Genomic DNA, 23,350 nt, shown 5'->3' on the forward strand with positions numbered 1-23,350 from the left:
TTCCGGTCTGGGAAAGACATGGCTTGGTAGTTCGGACTGGACTGTTCCCATGAGGCGCAGGGTCAGAGCTGATTTGCATATAGCCAGTGTCTAACCCAGGGTGGTGTGGAGTGCAAAAAAACGATGGATTTAGGCCCAGATCCTTGTACTGGGGTGAATGTATGACATTGTTCTACATTCTGTCCATCAACTGTGTTTTTTGCAATTGAACTCTAGGAGGTCACAAAAAGACATGGGTATGGACATATACAGACACACAGAGCTCACTGCAGCCACTCACCCTCATGGTTTTATATTGTTCCTCTTCCTTGACTTTAGACTCCAGAAAATATTTTTCCTCTTTCTTCAGAAGACGCAGCCACTCTTGAAGTTTTACCTGCGTAGATGAGAGTGCAAAAAATAAGTGTGGATCCATAGAGTGTGTTCTTACTTACAAAACTGACGACGCGATTCACAGAACTAACTTAAGACAAAATCCTAAACTTACTACTATTTTGGTATTCACAGAAGTCACTTACTCATTTTGGTATTCACAGAAGGCACTTACTCATTTCAGTATTCACAGAAGTCATTTAGGAGTCCTAAAGTCAGGAGTCCTAACTTTACTACTCCTAAACTGAGAAAAATCCTAACTGTAAGACTTTCAGTATTCACAGGAGGCATTTAGGAGTCCTAAAGTTAGGACTCTTAACTTTACTACTACTAAACTGAGAAAAATCCTAACTTTAAGACTTTCGGTATTCACAGAAGGTATTTAGGAGTCCTAAAGTCAGGAGTCCTAACTTTAGGACTCCTAAAATGCCTTCTGTAAATACCGAAGTGAGTAAGTGCCTTCTGTGAATACCAAAATGGTAGTAAGTTTAGGATTTTGTCTTAAGTTAGTTCTGTGAATTGGGCCCAGAGTCACTACAGTACCTGCCACATGTAAGCGAATTCTTTTTACTTCCCTTGATGAACCAATCTTACATGGGACAACCTAGAGTAGGTGTCTTGGCCACCCTAGTTGTTAACCCCACTAAAACACTTCCCTGACTAATACACTTAAACAACAATGTAGTTCATTATTTATTATAAAAAAGTATTCATACATATACAATTAAATCATTAAAAACCGCTCACAGGGAGCCAAGGATAAAAATATACAAACAAATTTGTTGAAAAACAATCAATACACATACATTTTTAAAAAAACAATGTAAATATTTAACACTTGCGATGCTCAAAGAAGAGGGGAAAGAAAAGGAGAGACATATACAAGACATACAACTTGTCAATTGGTGTTGCACGTTTGTAAGATTTCATATAGACACAATCCTGGCACTATATACTCATTAGTCTACAGGCTAGGTCTTTTCTCCCTTGATCGTGCTGTAGGGCGTCAACGCGTTTCGATGGTCTTATTGATAGATTACCATCTTTCTCAAGACTCTAATACTAATAAGTCTCTCCCACTTAAATGGCACTGGTTGTTTGCCACATGTACCCAAATGGTACGTACCAGCATACACTAATAATGTAAGTACCAGACACACAAATCCAGATTGTAAGCACAAGCCCTAAGTATCACAGGGAAGGACACAGACAATGGTGTCAGTGTTTTGGCTCAGTTCTTGAATGTGTTACATCTACATCTCATTGACTGAATAAACATATCAGGACCTCGTTCTATACAAGTGCAAGCCACATGCAGGATCTGTGACAGAAAAGAGACACAGGAAGACTGCAGGCACCAACCACAAGCAGGGTCTGTAACAGAGAACAGACACAGGGAGGGAGCATGTACCAGCCTCCTACAGGGATGGTGACAGAGAACAGACATAATGATACAGCAGGTACCAGAGTCCTACAGGTTCTCTGACAGAGAACAGACAGGCACAACAGGAGAGCAACCAGCCTCATAAAGGGTCTGTGACAGAGAAAACAGAGAGCTAAAGTGACAGAAAACACATGCCCCATTCAGGATTTGCCACAGAGAACAGACAGTCATAGCAAGAGAGCAAGTGCCAGCCTCTGTGACATAAAACATACATATTGAGAGCATGTATCAGACTCATACAGGATCTGTGAGAGAAGACAGCAGACACCATGCAGAGTAGAAGACATGAAACAAGCAGCTAGAGAGAGTGGCACAGACATCAAGTGCTTTCATGGTGTATGACAAGAGTCAAACTGTTTTCTGCAGAGTAGGCAACAGAGCAGGTTCCAGCCCTTTACAAGGTCTGAAGCAGGAATAAGACAATGGCCGTACGTGGTCTGTAACAGAAAACCGGCAACAGACTCATAAAGGCGTCTGTGTCAAGCAACCTGCCACACTGAGAGCGTAGACACCAGCCCTTTACAGGGTCTGCAAGTGGGAACAGGCACCAACCTAATACAAGGCCGCAGCTGGGAACAGGCAGGATTAGTGAGTGAGCAGGCAACACGCTGATGCAGAGTCTGCAACAGGGAACAGGCAGAGCAGGAAAACTGGCACCAACCCCAAGCATGGCAACAGTATGATTTAAAAAAAAAAAATTTAAGACTTTATTTTCCAGGTTTTGCATGCAGAAATAGGATAATTATTACAGTGCGGAATGCAGCATTGGTAAAAATAAAGCACATGTATAACAAATATAGTGTAAAAAGTTCACAGAAATCAAAGTAAGTAGACGGTGTAACATGGTCAGAAGAAGAAAATATACATCCGATTAAATCAATAAAGTGACACGTCATACAGAAAGACAAAAACCTTCCCAGCAATCAAAAAATTGCAGATGACATCGTAATGAAAGCGACAGTAGGAAGAAGATAGATCACCCAAGACAATTCGCCACCGGACTGGTGACTAACCAATCCCCTCAGGAACAATACCACTTGCCGCTTGCGAGCCCCGCTGCTGTTTGGCAATGTAGTCCCTATACGGGCCCCAGATGTCCACTGGGCGTGACGAACTAGGGATCAGAGTGTAGTATTCTGCGCAGTTAACATTGCAAAATGCCAGGCTCCGGAGCCATGCCTGAAGGAAAGGAACTCTATTACTACCCCATAATAAACCAATTTCTCGTTTGGCTAAGAGGAATCCCAGAGCTGCTAGCTTTCTAACCTTCCGAGGTAAGTTAACCACATAACCCAGCAGTGCGACCTCAGGGGTGGGTATTAACTGCATGGACAGTATGTCCCCCAATGTGGAGTGGACAAGGGACCAGTAGTGGTGTATCTTGGGACATGTCCAGGTGAGGTGAGCAAAGTCTGCAAATGGGGCAAAGCACTTCCGGCAGTGATGTGGCCTGTTGTGATCTATTCTATGTGAGCGTGCGGGAGTGTGATTCATTCCGCGAAGGAACTTAAAATGAAGAAGCTTGTGTCTGCTGTTCAATGAGACCTCTTTGGTAGCCCTACAGCACTGCTCCCATTGGTCGTCAGTAATGGACCCACCCAAATCTACCTCCCAAGCCGCTGGTATCTTGGCGTCAGATACAGGTCTGGCCGCCCCACATTGTTTATATAGTTTCAAGACCAAATGCGCACCGGTAGGGTTCTGTATCAGCAGTGTCAGTGGCGGGGTTGGCTCGGGAGCCGAAGGGAATGAAGGGAATGTGGCCCGAAGCATGGAGTGCATGCGTGTCATGACAAAGGTGTCTATGAAGGAGCGTTCTGTGAATCTGGCCTCTTCCGATATTGAGAAGAAATGGCCCTCAGGAAATAGATTTCCTATCGTGCGAATGTAAAATTTCTCCAGTGTGCGCTGGACCAAGACTTCACCTGTAATTGGAAACCATGAAGGATTAGGTAGGGGCAACTCCGGAGAGTAGAGTAGCTCGAGTCCCAACAATCTACGCAACTTGTCCCACGCCCAATACGTGGTGGAGACAGTTTAAATGTCTTGTGGGTCCAGAGTGAATCCCGTAGGCAGGATAGTGGATAGGTGGCGTGGAAGCACAAGATCTGCCTCAGGCAGAGGCAATGTCTGAAAGCGAACCCGAGGTGTCTTGTCGCCCCAGATAAGGGGCAGCAACAGTGTACGCAGTTGTGAGAAAAAGATCTTCATAAGAGGGATTGAAATATTAATAAATAGATATAGAAACAGGGGGAGGACCACCATTTTTATTATGGCAACTCTCCCAGCCATTGATAACGGCAATCGTATCCATTTCTCGATGTGCGATTCAAGGGAGCTAATCGCCCTGCCGTAGTTTAGCCTTATCATAGTGGCAGTATCTAGATGGACATAAACACCAAGATATTTAACCGCGTCACTGCACCACTCAAGAGGGAACTCACAAGTCCAGGCAGTCGTGTCAGCCGTTAGTGGGAAAATAACTGACTTATGCCAATTGATGCTGAGCCCAGAAAACTTCCGAAATCGGACAATTTCCAAGATCAAGGGTTCCAGGTTGAGCTGGGGCATCCTAACGTATAAGATAGTATCGTCCTCGTAAAGTGAAACCAGAAGGGGGCCAGTGCGGAATTGGAGGCCACGGTGCAAGTGCTTCTCCTGAAAATGGCGCACCAGGGGATCCATGGTCAGAACAAAAAGCATTGGGTTGAAGGGGCAACCTTTTCTAGTACCCCGAGACAGGGTGAAGGGGTCACATAGAGTGCCATTCAGGCGTAATCTAGCGGTGGGAACAGTGTACAGAAGCGCCACGAAGAAACAAAGCATTCCGGCATGGACATGCGTCGCATGACAGAGGAAAAAAGGCCATTCGAGTGAATCGAATGCCTCTTCGGCATCAAGGTGCATCAAGGCAGCCGGCGTGGCAGGATCAATTCTGTACAATACAGTGAATAGGGTCCGCAGATTCAATGAGGTGGATCTATGTGGTACAAAACCGGACTGTGTCGGCGAAATAATGGATTCCATTAACACGGACAATCGTATTGCTATTACCTTAGCTAATATTTTATAATCGAGGTCCAATAAAGACAATGGCCTATGTGAGCTACACAGTTTAGGGTCTCTGCCTGGCTTGGGAAGGAGAATAATGACCATCTCTCTGAATGTTGGAGGAAGGATGCCCACCTCCAGTGCCTCTGCATAGACCTCAACTAACCGAGGGACCAAGATGTCTTTATATGCTTTATAAAAATTGGCAGAAAAGCCGTCAAGGCCAGGCGCCGAGGAACCCCGTAGTACATCAATAGCCTCTATAATGCTATCCTGGGAAATGGGAACGGACAGAAAATCCTGCATATATCGCACTAAGTATACAAGTGCAATTTCAGCCAAATAGCTCCCCTGGTCCCGTAGATCCCCAGTAAGTCTGGAAGTATACAGCATTTTATAATATGAAAGGAAATGTTCGCGTATGTCAGGGGTAGAGTGTAACAGGGTGTTATTCGGACCAGTGATTTCCGTGATGTAAGCACAGTCTCGCGGATGGCGTAGGGTGTGCGCCAGTAATTTACCAGGTCTCCCGCCCTCGCCATACTGTCACGCAACGTGTTGTTTATTAAGGAACAGTAACTCTCGCTACGGCGCCAACGTGCTGGAGACTGCGACAAGTAGTTCACGGTCCAAAGCCGCTATATCAGTTTCAATGCGGTTTAAATCAGAGCGGAGATCCCGCAGGACATCAGCATGTTTGGCAATACAGACTCCTCTAATATATGCCTTGAACCCCTGCCAGAGTACGGCCCAGGTGTCAACTGACCGGGTGTTGATTGCAAAGTAGTCCTTCGATCGCCTGTCTCACTTCCTCACTAAAAACCTGATCCAGCAGTGCACTTCCAGGAAAGCGCCATTGTCTTTCGTAGCCACCCGGTCTGGGGATATTCAAGCGAAGCACAACCGGAGAGTGATCCGAGAGTGTACGGGGGAGAGTAAGTAAGCCACCCAGCCAGCCAGCAAACCCTGGGGAGACCAGCCAATAGTCTAATCTGGTCTACGTATTATGAAACGCCGAATAGTGAGTGAATTCTGGAAGGTGTAAGTGCAGTGTATGTTCGACATCTATCAAGGAAAAATGAGCGCATATGTCCTTAAGAGCTTGTCGGGCACAAGGTTTCGTGTCTGAGGAGGTAGATGTGCTGTCCCTGGAAAGGTCCATTAACAGGTTAAAATCGCCCCCAAGTATCAATAGCCCAGGGTCAAGTGATAGGAGCCGAACCTGTAGTTCATGGAAGAAGGCTGGGGAGTCTCCATTCAAAGCTACTTCATCTTGAAAACACAGTATTATCTTCAAAGGACTGGCACATCAATGGGATTTCCTGGAGCGCCTTCATATGCCAATCCTTTCATGGCACACTTTGAAGATACACTTATTCTAAAGGATCAAAGATGGCGGGACCATACACTTTTATACTTGAGATTCATCGATGACATTCTAGTGATTTGGAATGGGAGCAGGTCAAGTTTGGAGCAATGTATACATGATGTCAACTTGTGTAGTGTAGTTCCTATTTTCCCAATAGGCTCTGCGCATTGGAATAATATCTTCAATAGTATAGACGTAGGACTGTGGTTAACTAGGTCTTCTACTGACGATATTAGACTTAAAGTTATGGGTGTGCCAGCTAGCTCAGAGTTCACTAGAAACTTTCTCGAATAGGCAAGGAGGAGTTTAACCTCCCTGGATAGACAAGAAGGGATTTAGTTTCTGAGAACCATAGAACATGACAACTTTGCTCTCCCCTAATCAAGAGTATATCTCTAGAGTCGTGTGAAAACAAAAGATAACTTATTTTACTCAGCCAGTACGTGCATTCTTAGTTTCACCAGATTGTAGAGAAAAGAAGAGACGGGCGTGTTCAATAAAAAGGTGTTATTTATTGATCAGTCTCTTTTCTCGTACAAGAGAAATGAATCGCTATTATTGCAATACTTATAGTTAAGTAAAGTGCATACAGTAAAAACAGAATTATAAAATACTACTGTAAAAGCATTGATATGGTTTCTTAGCCATATGATACTTAAAATGGATAAAATAGATACATACATATATACATTTGACTAATCGTACTCAACTGGTGCTTCTAAATACGCCTACCCCAGTGTACCTGACCTAAGCCTAATACGTGGGCGGGAGTAGATAAGTAGCAGTTTAAGTTAAGTTTGCTTTGCCAAGGATCTGATTCAAGAATTCTCTGTGAGGGGTTATTCAGTTCTGTACCTGGGATTTAGAAGGCTGGAGGGCTGGTATCTCAATCTCAGGACTCGATATCCCAGTTGCCTGCGAGGGCGGTTGGGAACGCTGGAGGCTGGATTTCTCGGCAGGAGAAAAGGCAGCGTCTCTCTCTCAGCGCGTCAAAAGAGAGGGGCAGCGTCCGTGGCCTTTTTCTGCATCAGCTGGGCTCCTCGGCAAGTCTCGCTGCTCCAATCTCGTCACCACCACCGTGTGTTGCTTAGGGCAATGTCGGTAATATTTATACCTGAAAGGTGCCGAGATTGACGTAAGGATGGACATAAATACAACAATAAGGATGTCATAAGAACTGGTCGTTCTTACATTCTTTACTGGAGTTCTTGGCTAAATCAAAACAATAGCTGCGGGGTTTTCCCAGGTTGCTGGAGGTTTGATTTGTTTTGAGAACTCGGTATGCCTTCTATGGGGGCTGGAGGAATAGTGCTTGCCTAATGTGTTAGCATGCGCTATGACCTAATCAGAAAACGGGTTTCTGTGCCGTTGTATGGCCACTATTGATTTATTAACCGGACAAGGGTCAGAAACAGGAATATCGATACAGTTCCCATAGGAAATACATCACACCCACTCCACGGAATCTATGTCCATATTTACTAACCTAAGCATAGTAAACATAACATAGCATAACTAACTTTCGAATGTGTATTTAAACCGCCCCAAAATACATTAATTTGCATAGAAAATGGATTAGCGTAACACATGAAAAATGAATATAGTTACTGTATGCATTCAAGCAGTGTAATCATTCAAAAGGAGGATGCACATTTGATATCAGCATGAATGATTTGCGAAAATAACACATGAAATGGCTCTTAAAGCAGAAGAAAAAGTGCGAGACCATTTCATCACATAGAAATGTAATTCTACTTGTAAATAACCTAGAGGTCGAGGTAATGTCTTCTGGAGGTACTTAAAAATAGAAGTTTTATGTTCTCTAAGAATAGTCCACTCTAAGCAGAAGATAAGTGCCTGATAGGTAAATATTGGAGAAAAAGTTCCAGCTTGAAGGAGCAGACTCGAAAAATTCTCAGTGGTTTTGTTTTCAAATTTGAAGGCCAAATTCAGAGTTCAGGGAACGCTGTGTGCACGTTTTGCTTAAAGTTATTCCTTCTGTTCTGGTGAAAACATCATATCATTTAGATGTTCGGCTCAGCTTCAGGTGAGAGTTCGACTAGGCTGGAAAATGACGCTACCATGCATTCATGAGCATGATTGCTTTCAATGATGGTTAGATCAGTATTGCTGACAGAAGGTCGTACCTGATCGATGCTGCTTTCATCTTGTACTTCACTACCCTTCAATCGCAGTGGTGAAGTCTCCACGAATGCCGTCATCAGGATTGGTAGCCGCTGGGGACAGCACAATGCATGAGCCTTAACTGGACTCAACAAAGTCTCTGCATCCAATGGCACTTCTGATTGTAGTGTAAGACAGGTGTCCAACACGCATTCTTCGCCGCATAGCAAGCACCTTAATACAGGCATAACACAAGACTGCCACAAGGGTCTGAATGAAAGAAACCAGGTCATATTTAAATCTCGTAGCCGTGCTAATCCAAGGACTTTAGTTATGCGGTCCCGGTAGCGGATAGCTAGGATCGTTTCTTCCATTGTTGCTGGAGTCATGTCTGTGACACGGTTTGCCATATCGAAGCAAAAGTAGCAAAAATAGGACGCCTGCTACTAGTCCCAACAGGAGAGGTAGTCCGCCAAAGATGGAATGGACGAAGTTAGGAAAAATACCAAGGATGGCTTTGAATGGGGTCAAAGCGCCTGAAAAAACTGTCTTAAATACACTTGCGATACCGCTCGTATCAGAAATATTTAAGATTTCGTTCAGTATTTCTGCGAAGTGTATGGGGCTATTGGTTGATAGCAATGAATGAATCTCTGCCGTTGTCCTTGCAACTTGGAGATCATACGTTTCTTTTGATGACGTCAACTGGGTTGGCGTCTGTAGGAGCACAGTCTTCATTCTGCTTAAAGTATCAATTCGAATAGAAGAGAAATTAAAATTGGGCCATAACCTTGCCTCCCTGTCTGGAGTATCATTCGGGAACAATACTCGTTCACAGCACATGACCTTCGTAGTCACGCTTACGAGATAAGGTTTTCCGGGCAGCAGGCTGCAACATCTGCGATCTACAATTAGAATGTAACTCCCGTTCGAGAGTCGCCTAAAGAATGGTTCTATTTGTGTTGCAGGTGTGCCTAGCTGGTGACATGAAAGGTTATTTGAAGTCCCTTCACAGGCCCCATGCAAACGAATACCCTGGCACAGAAGTATACCGCTTAGTGATCTTGCACAATTATTGCCACTAAGAAATACACTCTGTCCTTTATTACTGACACATGTGTGTGTATAGGGCAAGTCCCATGTTGACTTAATGTATCCTTTACCCAACCTTTCATACTAGCCTGCCTGTATATATTTTTGGCAGTATTGAAACTGGAAAGTCGTTATCGGAATATGTATTATCCCATGTATTATCCATTCAATGACAGGTCGTTCTGACATTGTCAATGGTAATCTCTCAAGTTTTTCAATGCTCAGAATTGTATAGTCAGCACCCTTCTGTGCCAAACTGATTTGTTTATCAGTAAGGTTAAAGATATTAAATAATGACGTTGTGTTGATTAAACGCCAAGGCACATAGCCTGAACGCAGATTTTGTAACGTCCAGCCAAGCTGTACAATAGAACGTAATTGTGACTGACCGTGTTGCAACATCAGTAAGTCTTGCTCTATTATATCGATTGCTGAAGACACAATGCTGTCCAGTGAATATATTCTGGAAGACAGAGTCATTAACCCATTGTCCACAACAGAAAGTGATTTTTCCAAATTAACACGGTCAATTTCCCGTATTCTTTCTGCAGTCTAAATTTGAGTTTCTTTCCAAGCTTCGTTATAAGCTGCATATATAGAGGCCGCTATGAAACGTTTTTGACGCTGTTTGCGTGGTCCCATAATGAAATCACGCAAGTCAGCACCTTCTTGAAGTAAAGTTAGGTGTTGCTTAATTTCAGCCAGTGTGGAGGTATGTAGCCATTGGAGGCAGAGCTTGCCCACACTGTAGGTAGTTACTATCCCTGGATGCTGTCTCTGGGCGTATCTAGGGTCTGGCCTGGTCAATTTGAACCCCTGTAATTTGTTCAGGAATCTGTCTTGACAGTTATTTGTGTCTGTGGGCCAGATCAACCATTGTTTCCATTCAGGATGTGTTCTGTTTTGGTTTAAAATATGGTTTACGTCTATCTCAACATCCGTAGTGATATTACTGTCCGTTGTTGGCTTCGGAATAGACGGTTTGTTTAAGTCTTTGATTTTGGCTAAGCCAAGACAGGTAGTCTGTTGAATGGTGTCATTCAAGAATATAATTTGTTCTGGGATCATGCAGGCTCTAAATAAAGATTCTATACCTTGCACTTGCCAATCTCTTGTGCCCCAGATCGTTTTCGTTTCAATGTTACTGTTCCAGAAATCAAAACCAAATGTATTCATTTTTTCAAAAAATGCGTCTGAATATATCAATTTTGTGTTTGTAAGCATGGTTTTCACTCCTGTCTTATTTAACAATTTGAAATAGAATGTTTCTGGATTACTTGTGTTAAACCCTGAAAAGTATGCATATTTATCATAAAATGGTTTCGAACTGCCTTTTGGTGGAGTTGCACAATGTTCCCATTGGTTAAAATTTAAAACATTTCTAGGCTGAGTAGATTTATGCAGATAATGGTTACCATAGTGGTTATAGCAAAACATCTCATCATAATTAGATGAACCTTGCAAATAATCATGTTCTGTAAATTTAGCAGACATCACAAGATCAGACATCATATCATTAATACTTTCAAAGTCCCAATCATCAGCAAATGTGCTTGGTTTTACAAAGTCACTTAATGAAATCTTAAATTGGTGTAGATATTTCAAAAGTTCAACCGGGCCATAAATTTCATATTCAGTTTTGTCCCATGCTACCCCGCCGGGTATAGGATTGGCTGTGAAGTTGACTGAAGAAAGTTCTCTTTTCTCGACGTGTGAAGATGTGTGTGGTTTAAGGACCAAGTTGATTTTCTGACTTGCTGTGTCAATTCTAGCATATTTTCCCTCAATGAAATGTCCCAAGCATAGTACCATGATGAGCCAAAGTATGAGGATAAATGCACCAAATGCCACCCAAATTTCAACCCATGGAGAAATCAGATAGGTTTCTTTTAGTTGATGAAAAAGTTCCTTAGCTTTGTCTTTAAAAGTTCTGATTGTCGGTTGTACTTCCGGTTCACTTGGATCCTCAGAAAAATCATCGAAGTTGATGAAGTAGCCTGATGCTGTTCTGTCAATTGTTCCAATTGCTTCTGGATTACTTTTTGCTTTTGGAATTTGCTTTGTTTCATTAGAATAGTCTGTAGTTACATCATTGTAGGTTGGTGTTTCTTGTTGAAAAGCTTTGATTTGGGTTTTAAGAGGTTTAAGTTCTATTGCTTTTTTGCATAGTCCTTGTTGATTCACTGTAGATTTTTCAAATGTGATCAGTCTTTCAGTTTGGACCTCTGTGGATGTAGCAAACTTTGGTATTCTGCTACTTCTTGGGAGTCCACTTGGCCTACTACTTGTTATCGGCCACATGATTGTGGTTTAACCAGGTCGATGGATACAACTCGGTTTTCCTTTTTACCAGCAAGGGGCCGTAGTACTACTGATCTTGTCCCGTTGACAGACAAGACAGGAACTGCTTTTCTGTAAGAAGGCCCAAATTCCTTCTTTACCGCGATCTTATCTCTGACCAGATCCCCGATCTTTGGAATCCAGACAGGCCTTGCTGGGACAGGTGGTTTCTCTTCAGTGGTTGTTGGCTGTTGTTTCAATTTTATGTTGCTCAGGTCTCTTCTTGTTTCATTTAAGTCCTGTAAAATAGCCAAGCGATCTTTGATATCAAAGCATTTTTCTTTAACCACTGAAGTCTGACTATCTAAGTCCTGGACTAACATTCTAGTCCCAAACAATAGTTCGTACGGACTGAGACCTCTCAGAGAATTTCTTGGCAGATTGTTTAGACTACGTTGGACACTTATTAGATGTTTGACCCACCCAGCTCCCGAACCTAATACCTTCTCCATTACAGATTTGCTCTATGCCTTGGTTTTTTCTTTACACCATCCCGTTTCCCTCAGGAAGGAAGTGAGAAGAGTCCCGCAATGCAATGCTCATTCTGGCCAGGCACCCCCCATAAGCTCGAGAGCTAAGGGAAAGATATTGGTCAGAACGTAGCATGTTTCTAGCGTATATGCCATTATAGACTCGCAAATCTTTTATAATAGTTCAGACGTCAGCCGAAAGTTGGGGTCTACATTATAAGTGAGAATAGTCTCTGTATGTTAATATGACGCCTTATTCATCCTGGGTGATTTTATGTCCATAGCTGAATCCGTATTGGGGAAGACGCCATGGCAATATACCGTCTCGGTCTCCACTGCGATCTCTGTTGCAGTCTGGACAATTTTTTGCAAATAGGTGATGATCCAGGCTCATACCTGGCCACCAGTATGTTGATTTTAATTCTTCTAGAGAATCTTTAAGCTTGAGGTGTCTAAGACCCTCACCCATATGTGCGTCTACTATTAACAAGCCTCTCCTGTCCGTGTTTGGAATTACTCTATCCCCCACTCCAGGGATTCGAGCAAAAGGGACGGAGTTTGCATCGATTTTGTATGTATAATTGAGTGGGTAATTGATCGGTAGCGCTGAGCAGTCGCCTTTTGATGATGTTTTCACTGCCAGCAATGTTTCACCGTCAATATTTTTTACTGCACGCTTTTTTGTAGCTACGGAAGCCGATTTAGTTGCTACCGCTGTGGCTGTCTCAGCCAATGAATTCCCTGCAACGTGAACGCCATCACGTTGATGACTCAGTGAGTGTATCACGTGAGTCTTTGGTAGTTCTTTCTGTAAAAGAACTATTTGTTCCCAAAGCGTTTTTTGCTTTATTGTGGCACCCGTGTCATCTTTGTAATCGTTTTGAATCCATTTCTGCAAATCTTTATTGTATGATTTGACGCAGTAATACGAATCGCACACTATAAGTGTCGGGAATTCGCGATCGGCATTATCTAGCGCCATTTTTAACGCTATTATTTCAGTTTGTTGTTCTGAATTATTTCCCACTGAGTGTGTTTTTGTAAATAGAGGTCTCAGTTTACCTCTGCGCCATACGTCTTTCACAATTTCACATGTGGCGTTGTATGCTTGTTCTCCCCAAACTGAGGGTTGAGCATGTCCGTCTGTATAGATTACACAGGCGTACTGTCGTAAGGGCAGAATGTCGATTGGCAGAGGATATTCTCTTTCATATTCTAGATATTTTAATTCCTTCAATTCCGGATCAAAATAGTATTTTACTTTGTCTGTAGTAATAGAATTTACCCATTGTACCCATTCTGGATTCAATGCTGTTGTCGGTAAATTACATGGGGTTGTTAATGCCTCAAAGGCTGATTCTGCTGTTCTGACTGTAATATGTCTACCGTCAGCTTTGTCTTTTTCTTTTGCTATAGCCGTTTGAACCGCATGAACAATGTTTTCTTTAATGCTGAACGATTTTTCAGCTTCTGTGTACAAGTGTGATTTGTATGCAATTGGTACCTTTTCTCCCTGATTAGAGGTTAGGTATGTGAATCTGCATCTTCCTGGGATGACTCGAATCACAAGGTTGCGTGTGTTGTCACGTGTTAATTGTAGTGTAGTTTTGTTTTAACTAACATGTCTGTTTGTAAAGATCTCAAAATTTCTGTGTGTTTTTGAGTCCAGTTGATTCTTTTAAAATCTGGTTTTATTAGATCATAGAGGGGTTTGACCCTCTCTGCATAATCTATAATGTAAGTTCTTCCGAAATTTAGGAAACCTAGAATTGATTGTAGGTTTTTTAGTGTTCTAGGTGCTTGGATTACAGCACATTTCTCTAGGAAATTGTCAGCCAGGCTTTTGCCTTCACTTGATAGTTCATATCCTAAAAACAGGACAGTTAGATGGGCAATTCTTGACTTTTTGAAGTTGAATTTGTAACCCTCTGCTGCAAACCCAAGTATTATGGTGTTCACTCTTTTCAAGTGAGTATCCAAGTCATCTGTTAGATAGATGTCATCGACATAAGATAATGCCTCGTCATCATATGTTTGTAGTAACTCTGTTACTCTCGCTGAGAATAATCCTGGGCTGTTCTTGAACCCCTGTGGTAAACAACAGAATTTTTTTTGCGCGCCATTTATTGAAAACGCGGTCAAATATCTGCTTTCTGGTGCTATATTTTGACAAAAGAATCCGTTAGAGATGTCTAATGTTGTTTTGTATTTTTTGCGCACTATGTTATTCATTATTGCTGCACTGTGTGAGTTTTGCACTGCAAAAGTTTTGCAACATGAGTTCAAGTGCCTGTAGTCCAAAACAAGACGATATGACTCATCTGGTTTGGAGAAAAGAAGAGACGGGCGTGTTCAATAAAAAGGTGTTATTTATTGATCAGTCTCTTTTCTCGTACAAGAGAAATGAATCGCTATTATTGCAATACTTATAGTTAAGTAAAGTGCATACAGTAAAAACAGAATTATAAAATAATACTGTAAAATCATTGATATGGCTTCTTAGCCATATGATACTTAAAATGGATAAAATAGATACATACATATATACATTTGACTAATCGTACTCAACTGGTGCTTCTAAATACGCCTACCCCAGTGTACCTGACCTAAGCCTAATACGTGGGCAGGAGTAGATAAGTAGCAGTTTAAGTTAAGTTTGCTTTGCCAAGGATCTGATTCAAGAATTCTCTGTGAGGGGTTATTCAGTTCTGTACCTGGGATTTAGAAGGCTGGAGGGCTGGTATCTCAATCTCAGGACTCGATATCCCAGTTGCCTGCGAGGGCGGTTGGGAACGCTGGAGGCTGGATTTCTCGGCAGGAGAAAAGGCAGCGTCTCTCTCTCAGCGCGTCAAAAGGGAGAGGCAGCGTCCGTGGCCTTTTTCTGCATCAGCTGGGCTCCTCCGCAAGTCTCGCTGCTCCAATCTCGTCACCACCACCGTGTGTTGCTTAGGGCAATGTCGGTAATATTTATATCTGAAAGGTGCCGAAATTGACGTAAGGATGGACATAAATACGTCAATAAGGATGTCATAAGAACTGGTCGTTCTTACATTCTTTACTGGAGTTCTTGGCTAAATCAAAACAATAGCTGCGGGGTTTTCCCAGGTTGCTGGAGGTTTGATTTGTTTTGAGAACTCGGTATGCCTTCTATGGGGGCTGGAGGAATAGTGCTTGCCTAATGTGTTAGCATGCGCTATGACCTAATCAGAAAACGGGTTTCTGTGCCGTTGTATGGCCACTATTGATTTATTAACCGGACAAGGGTCAGAAACAGGAATATCGATACAGTCCCCATAGGAAATACATCACACTTGAAGAATCCTAGAATAATATTCACCCATAACATTCAATCTGATACAATTCAGTTTTTGGATATAGAAATACATAAAACCTCATATATCGCAAACCTACTGATGTCAACAATGCTCTGCACTACTTGAGTGCACATCCCAGAGCCTTGAAGGATCACTTACCTATATCACAATTCATACGCATCAAAAGAATAACATCGGAGGCAAAGCGATGCATTAATAAAAGAACAGATTGAGTGATATAAGGCCCGGGGCTATCCAGGCACAGTATTAGCCACAGCACAAAAGACAGTAGCAAAACTCCAGCGCACATCCCTTTTGAAAAAATCAAACAAACCACCGAAAAATAGTATGATTTTTGTTTTAAAACAATCTTCACAAGCAAACGCGATTAAAAAGATTATTCAAATTGATGGGAGATAATCGCAAATCAAATCAAATCAACAAAATTTGTATAGGGCGCTGCTCACCCGTAAGGGTCTCAAGGGGCTTAGGGGGGGGGGCGCTAATGCTCGAATAGCCAGGTCTGGAGTTGTTTCCTGAAGGAGAGATGGTCCAGGGTCAGCCGTAGGTGAGTGGGGAGGGAGTTCCATGTCTTGGCTGCCAGGTAGGAGAATGATCTTCCTCCGACGGTGGATTTGTGAATTCATGGGACGGAGGCAAGGGCAAGGCTGGCGGATCGGAGCTGGCGGGTGGGTGTGTAGAATGTGAGACAGCTGTTGAGGAACTTCGGGCCCGTGTCGTGGAGAGCCTTGTTTGCGTGGGTGAGGAGTCTGAATGTGATCCTCTTGCTGACGGAGAGCCAGTGCAGGTCTTTCAGGTGGGCAGAGATGTGGCTGTGGCGAGGGATGTCCAGGATGAGTCGTGCTGAGGCGTTCTGAATGCGCTGGAGTCTTTTCTGGAGTTTGGCTGTCGTTCCAGCGTAGAGGGTTTTCCCGTAGTCCACACGGCTGGTGACAAGGGATGGGTGACCGTCTTCCTGGTTTCGGTGGGGATCCATCGGAAGATCTTTCGGAGCATGCGCAGGGTGTTGAAGCAGGCTGACGAGACGGCGTTGACTTGCTTGGTCATCGTGAGGGAGGAGTCCAGGATGAAGCCCAGGTTGCGTGCATGGTCCGTTGGCTTGGGTGCGGTGCCCAGGGCGGGGGGCCACCAGGAGTCGTCCCAGGCAGAAGGAGATGGTCCGAGGATGAGGACTTCCGTCTTGTCTGAGTTCAGTTTCAGACGGCTGATCTTCATCCATTCTGCGACGTCTTTCATTCCTTCCTGGAGGTTGGCTTTGGCGGTGGCGGGGTCGTTGGTGAGGGAGAGGTTCAGCTGGGTGTCGTCGGCGTAGGAGATGATGTTGAGGTTGTGTTGGCGAGCGATGGCTGCGAGAGGGCTCATGTAGATGTTGAAGAGTGTGGGGCTGAGTGAGGATCCTTGCGGAACTCCGCAGATGACTTCGGTGGCCGCGGATCGGAACGGGGGGAGGCGGACTCTCTGGGTTCTTCCGGCGAGACTTCAAAAATGTTTTTGAAGGTACACCCATCTTTGCTCACACGCAAACGAGAACGCATACAGTGTACAAGGGCATGAACAAGTGTTGGAACTGTGGCCAATGCAGTAATGTGATAGTGGGAAATGCAATTGCACATCCAAAGACAGGCCAGAATATTACATTAAAACACAACTCCGATTGTAACACCGCAGGTGTAATTTATGCCATAAGATGTCCATGTGAAATAGTTTATGTGGGGAGAACCGCCAGGAAGGTTAAAACACGCATGATAGAACACAAAAGCACCATTCGAAATCGACACCTCACATCTAGTTTAGCTACACATTGGATACAAGCCGCACATTAATTATATTCACTGTACTGGAAAAAATTGATCAGATTACAGGCAAAGATTACGAGAAACAGTTATCTCGGAGAGAGACATTTTGGATTAAATACTTAGGTACAATGAATCCAGGGGGATTGAATGACCAATACGAATTGTTATGTTATCTTTAAACATGTTCTCAGTACATGGTTTGTAATGAGAGGAGAATATTGACAGACAAGGCAGTCCATCTGATTTGGTGTGAATTATTGATGTTGCAGTAAAAAAACAGCACTTTCCACATACAAATAAATGTCGGGCGCATAAGGATATTATGATATTTCACAATTTTTGTAAGAATTGTACAGGATTTGCACATGCTGACATTCAGATTATTTTTGTTCATTTTTAAGTTTTCCCTTTATGAGCCTTCAAGCACGCATTACTTTCTGAACATTTCGAGTGTTCCTTTTTACTCGAGGGCAATAAGTTGCGTAATTCATAAGTATTCATGTATAACGGCGATATGTTCGTTACTCGGGGCACAATAAAGCTTATTGAAATGCTGGTGCAATATAGGCGTGATCACGAAACTAGTCAGGTGACTATAAATAACAGAAGCAGAGCGTCGGAAGTAGTCGAAAGGGTGAAGTACGCGATTGTGAGAGTCGTTAGATAAGCTGTCATGCGGTTTTATCAATATCTTTCCCCGTGTTTTTTAAACACCGGGATAAACTACTCATGCAGGCGTTCTCATTTCAGCTTTGTTGGATACTTAGGCACACGAACGTGGAAGTCGCAATTCAAAGATAAACCGAACACAGGTGCTTTGCGTTATTGTAATCAAGCAAGGCAGAACCGTTGGCACAAGTTTTTTGTCCAGACCGATTTCCAGATTGAATCGGTAAGACTTATATATTATCTGTTATACTGAAACACTAAATAAGCACCACGAAAGTTATTACATATACGCTGGTTTCTTTCTAGCACAAGAAACATTGCATGATTTTTCCGAGTAAGTAGTTGTCTGAGACTCGCCACAATATTGAATTGGTAAGATTTATTACTCCATCGCGCAATAAAGTCACTGTCCACAACTTCTTAGTCAGCAAGAAAGGCCACTTTATTAAGACAGGTTATAAACAACACATCAAACCACTTCTTTTTTTATTTATTTAATTACTAATTCAAACTGCTCTCAGCCTAACAGATCATTCCTACCCACTGATAACCCCCCACCAAGTTAACCCTAACCAAACCATAAGCCCCTAACTCTTATGTATACCCCTTCCTTTCCTACAACTGCCTATTGAGGATGGACCAACCCGCTCCAGGCTGCCCACCCCCCACTAAAATCCGCCCAAAAAGAATAACAATCTGTCTTAAAGTGGCAAAAATAAAAAATAAAACTAAACCAGCACGTAAGAACTGGAAAAACAAAAAGGCCTAAAGAAAAAAGGGGGAAGGGTGGGTGGGACAAAAACGAACCTCGCCGCCCACCTCCCTAGTGCGCAATGCTCCCTTGCCCTGCGCTGGCCCTAATTCACCCACCTGGCCCTCACTAATCAGCACCCCACCTGTCGTGGCCATTGACCTGCGCGAACCTACCTGGGGTGAGACCGGCTCGCGCACGGCTCTCCCAGGGTCCCCCCCGAGTGTACCAGAGACATGAAATATGAAGCAAAGATAAGAGCTAAACGTCTGTTCGTTCCTTGTAGCACAAGAAACGTGAACACATTTCAAAAGAGTGAGTACATTCGACATCCTAAGTAGCACCTCCTAATTGCACTTGAAAGGGCATGTAGCACAATTAGGGTGATATTAGTTTGAGTAATTCCCTCGATAATCACGACCTAGGAAATACTGTTCATTCAATATATTTCTTTCATCTTCACACTTTACGGAATAGAATCACATGCCCCATCACCAGCTAGGCCACCACTTCCCTCGCTTCTTTTAATTTTCATGTTTCTTTTTATTTCTTCAGTTAAAATGTGCAAATCCTATAAACATAGAATGTACATAAAAACTTTTTTTAAATAGTATCACAAATGGTTGTTTGTTCTCTTGTTGTTTGACATTGCAGTGTCCTGCCACGTGACTAGAATTCAGCGAATTCGTATGAAACATGCAATTATGAAATTTAACCCCTGAAGAAGGGTTTATTTAATAACCCGAAATGCATTGGGCTTTTTGAATTTGAATTTGAGTGCATTGTTTATTATGAACGAATTTGCACATGTGATTATGTTAGTATTGTTCATGAAGAATTAATTCAAAAGTTTGTGTTCACTTCATTTGATTAACATAAAATATATTTTTTGGTATAGATTCATTGGTTTATTTGTAAATACGAAGAGGCTCACTAATTATTTGATTACAGTGTAAAAACATGGTATAAGAATTGAAACCTTAGGGACAGTGGGTTGAGCACCTTGCAGACCTGGGTGTATCTAGGCTACATTAGGACCATAAACCCCGACCAACGAAACCTTGTGCCCTATCAGTGAGCCAGCGACGATCAGGGTTCGACCCTCCGCATCAATCAAAGTTTTGTGTAGTGAAAAAGGGACACGCTTGTGTATAAAAAATGCGACACCAACAAAATAGAAGGGGGTTCCCCGTTGGGGTTAAAGATACGGCAGGTCAGAGGGGTTAAATAGCGAAAAAGAAACAGCAGCAGAACCCTGACAATTTTATATAGAGAGGTCCGATTAACGGATCCTAAAATTCAAGGGATGGTGTCCAACATAGGTATCAGAGCCAAAAACACATAGGACCTTTCTTTGTTTTTTTATTATTAGTCTTTTTATTTATTAAACATTTTATCAAAAATTTCTCAAGGCTTCAAAATCCATCATTTAGAATAAATAACATTACAATTGTTAAAAGGTCCCACACACACCGTACACACCAAAGCTCAGTTTCATTCTTTCACATCTGCTCTCTTTCATCCAACACATTCTGTCTCACATTCATACTTCAGTCACAATGGTACATCAATGCCTGTCAATGCAGTTAAGATGAACAATATTGCATTAACACAAGTGAGGAAGGTGGGGAAGGACAAGAATAAAAAAATGTCATCCAATATAGATGAAGTCCTATCACCAACAGGAATCACACCAACGCGCGTTTCGGTGTAAGGCCAAACTCGGGCCGCACCTTCGTCAGGGCAATGAGGTACCATGGGGGGGGCGGACAACAACAAACCAAGGCAAAATTAATGATCGACTTCAATCAGGAAGAGAAAGGGCACACTTCAAAATTCATTTTTCTCCTAAGTCTTTTATGGTGGATTCAATAGGCTGAACCTTGAGGGAAATGGGTTTCACGAAACCTCCGGAGTGGTTACTTCCAAGTAAGCTTGGCATGTAAAAGGGTAGCTTTTCACTTTCAGAATCAAGAACTCGGGTTCATGGGCACCGTACAGACACGGAGGGATTTAGGGTAGCGTTTAACTTCCGCTTCAACTCGAATTTTCTAAAATACGGGCATGCAAACAGATAAAGCTGTTCAGGCTCACTGGTAGAGTGATCGCTGATCAAATCGCGCCGTGCAGTCGTAGGGGGTTCTGAGGGGCGTTTCAGTTCTTCCTCTCCAGGACATTCCGCCTCATCACGGAGTTTCAAAGTTGCGGCTGAACAGAAGGATAGCGCTGTTCAGGCTCTCAAATAGAGCAATCGCGAGTCAAATCACACCGTGCAGTCATAGGAGGTTCAAAGGAGCGTTACAATCCTTCCTCTCAAAGGAGCCGGAAATTGCGACACCCCTAGCGTACCAACTGTAATTGGAAAAACCCCAACTCATGGTGACAGAAGTGTGGTCAGAAGTGAACAGATGAGTCTCCTGCATGAATACAATGTCGATGTGATGCCTGACAATATAGTTGAGGACTTGCCTACACTCTCTGGTATTATTTAACCCTCTGACGTTCCATGACATCAAGGAAAGCCCGGAAGGCCCGGGCTGTTGCCCTAGCTTGACCATAATAGAACGTCACTTCAAGCGCACTGCAATGCATGCCTATCCCACATCGTAAACTAGCAACTTGATCAATAATGCTGCAAAAATCTTTAACGCGGAACAAATACCCCCCCCCCCACCTACCCTCATGCTAATTCCAAAGAGGCAAACCCCAAGTTTAATGGTCAAATTCTTGTGCAATGAAATCAGCAACATAACTGTAGGAGACAAAAGCACACATCTCAAAGAGAACACATTATACGAAGGTACCTTGGTATTCACCATAGGGCGTGGCAACGCCACGCCATCCTCGCAATAAAGAATACGATATTGTCACGTGGAAGAAAAATTGTATGCACGATCTAAACAATGCAGAACACAACAATAAATGCAAAAAATCATTCAACCAGTCCCAGGCTGGGAGAAGAGATCTACGCTGTTCTGTGAGCCCCCTTGTAATGGTGAGGCGGGATGCTGTCCATCAATCATCCCAGAGTGGTTCTTCCTGTATTCTTGGCAGAATTCCTGTGCTTCCGTAGGAGTGTCAAATATACGAGCTGTGCCATCCGCATCTACCCTCAACCTCGCCGGGTACAGCATTCCGTACCTGAGCCCCAAGTTCTTCAAGGCCACCTTGACTCCCTGGTATTTATGCCTCGCCTCCTGGACCATGATGGTAAAGTCAGGGAAAAAAGCCAGTTTGTTACCTTGCCACTGGATATCACCCTTGTCGCGGGCCAATCGGAGGGCGGCATCTCTGTCTCTGAAGTTCATGAGCCTGGCAATAATGGGTCGCGGGGGAAGACCCGGCCGAGGACGGGGGCCCAGCGACCTGTGAGCGTGCTCAACAACAAAGCCCTGTGTGAATTTTTCCCTGCCGAACAGCTCCACAAGTAGTTGTTCCACAAAGATGTCCATATGTCCAGTGGCGTTCGTCTCCGGAATTCCAACGATACGTGTATTATTGCGGCAGCTTCGAGCTTCTAAATCCTCGTTTTTGATAGCTACGTCTTTAAGGATCTTCTCCACTCTTTCAAGCCGCTTCAAGGAGGTTGACGCACCAAGTTCGATGTCCGAGACCCTCGATTCCACAACATCCAGCCCTCGGTCATGTACTTGGATTTTAGTTCCCATGTCAGCCAATTTCTTGTCCAGGTCATCAAATCGACCATCGAATGCCCTAAAACCATCTCTCATCTTGGCCAGAATGGCAGTCGCAAGGGAGGCAGGGTCTTCCGTAATGGCAGAGCCCGTGGCCCCACCAGCCAAACCAGGACGGACATCCGAAGCAGGGCCAGCAGCCTTATCAAACTGTAGCACGCGCTGCTTAGGATCTTTCTTCCCCATCTTAGAAGGGGAGGAAGGGGTTGTGGCCTATTAGATCAACAACTGAGGCGAGATCAGAGGGCAGAGGGACAAACACGTGGATGTCATCCAGTCAATTAGCCAAGCAACAGGACAATCACCCAGCAGACCATGCAGTGCAGCAGGCGCAGCAATATTGGGTGGAAAATGTAGATTGCCGAGGTGGCAGAACAAGGATGGAGGTGAGGTCATTCAGGTTCCGCTGGAAGTTCAGGGCAGCGCCCCGAGGAATCCGTGGGCCGTATCAGCCGTGTGGCTCCAACAATCCGCACCAGGGATGGCAGCGCGGAGAGCGCCAGGCGGCCCAGGTCGCAGGCCACAGGCAGTCGGGCAGCCCACGACGAGACGCTGGTAACTCCAACCCCTCGTAGGAGGTGAGGGCCCCCAATGGTCACCAATTAGCACAGCAGAGCCGGAACATCAGGGCGGACTGAGGTCTCAATTTCCCAATGCCAGTGGGTGTCAAGATGGCTGCGGGGGGCTCATCCACTCACTCAAGTCAGGCCGATATCATCTCCGGCCCCTGCGCGTGCAGGAGAGGCTGTGGGGGGAGTCGGTACACCCGACGAGGCCCAGCATCGCCACAGCTCCAGGACGGAAAGCCGGGGCCCCCTCGCAAACCAGCCTAGCCTCCCACC

At 43.9% G+C, this 23,350-nt stretch overlaps 1 pseudogene across 1 annotated transcript in view; it reads right to left on the reverse strand.

Moving 5' to 3' along the window:
• LOC144754207 (E3 ubiquitin-protein ligase TRIM39-like) overlaps positions 1–23,350 on the reverse strand; it is a 214,047-nt pseudogene that overhangs the window by 182,439 nt on the left and 8,258 nt on the right. The window contains exon 2 of the transcript XR_013594682.1: positions 281–376. The product of XR_013594682.1 is annotated as an E3 ubiquitin-protein ligase TRIM39-like (transcript). The remainder of the gene's footprint in view (positions 1–280; positions 377–23,350) is intronic.

The sequence above is a fragment of the Lissotriton helveticus genome, chromosome 5_1 (assembly GCF_964261635.1).
Source record: "Lissotriton helveticus chromosome 5_1, aLisHel1.1, whole genome shotgun sequence".
Taxonomy (NCBI): Eukaryota; Metazoa; Chordata; class Amphibia; order Caudata; family Salamandridae; genus Lissotriton; species Lissotriton helveticus.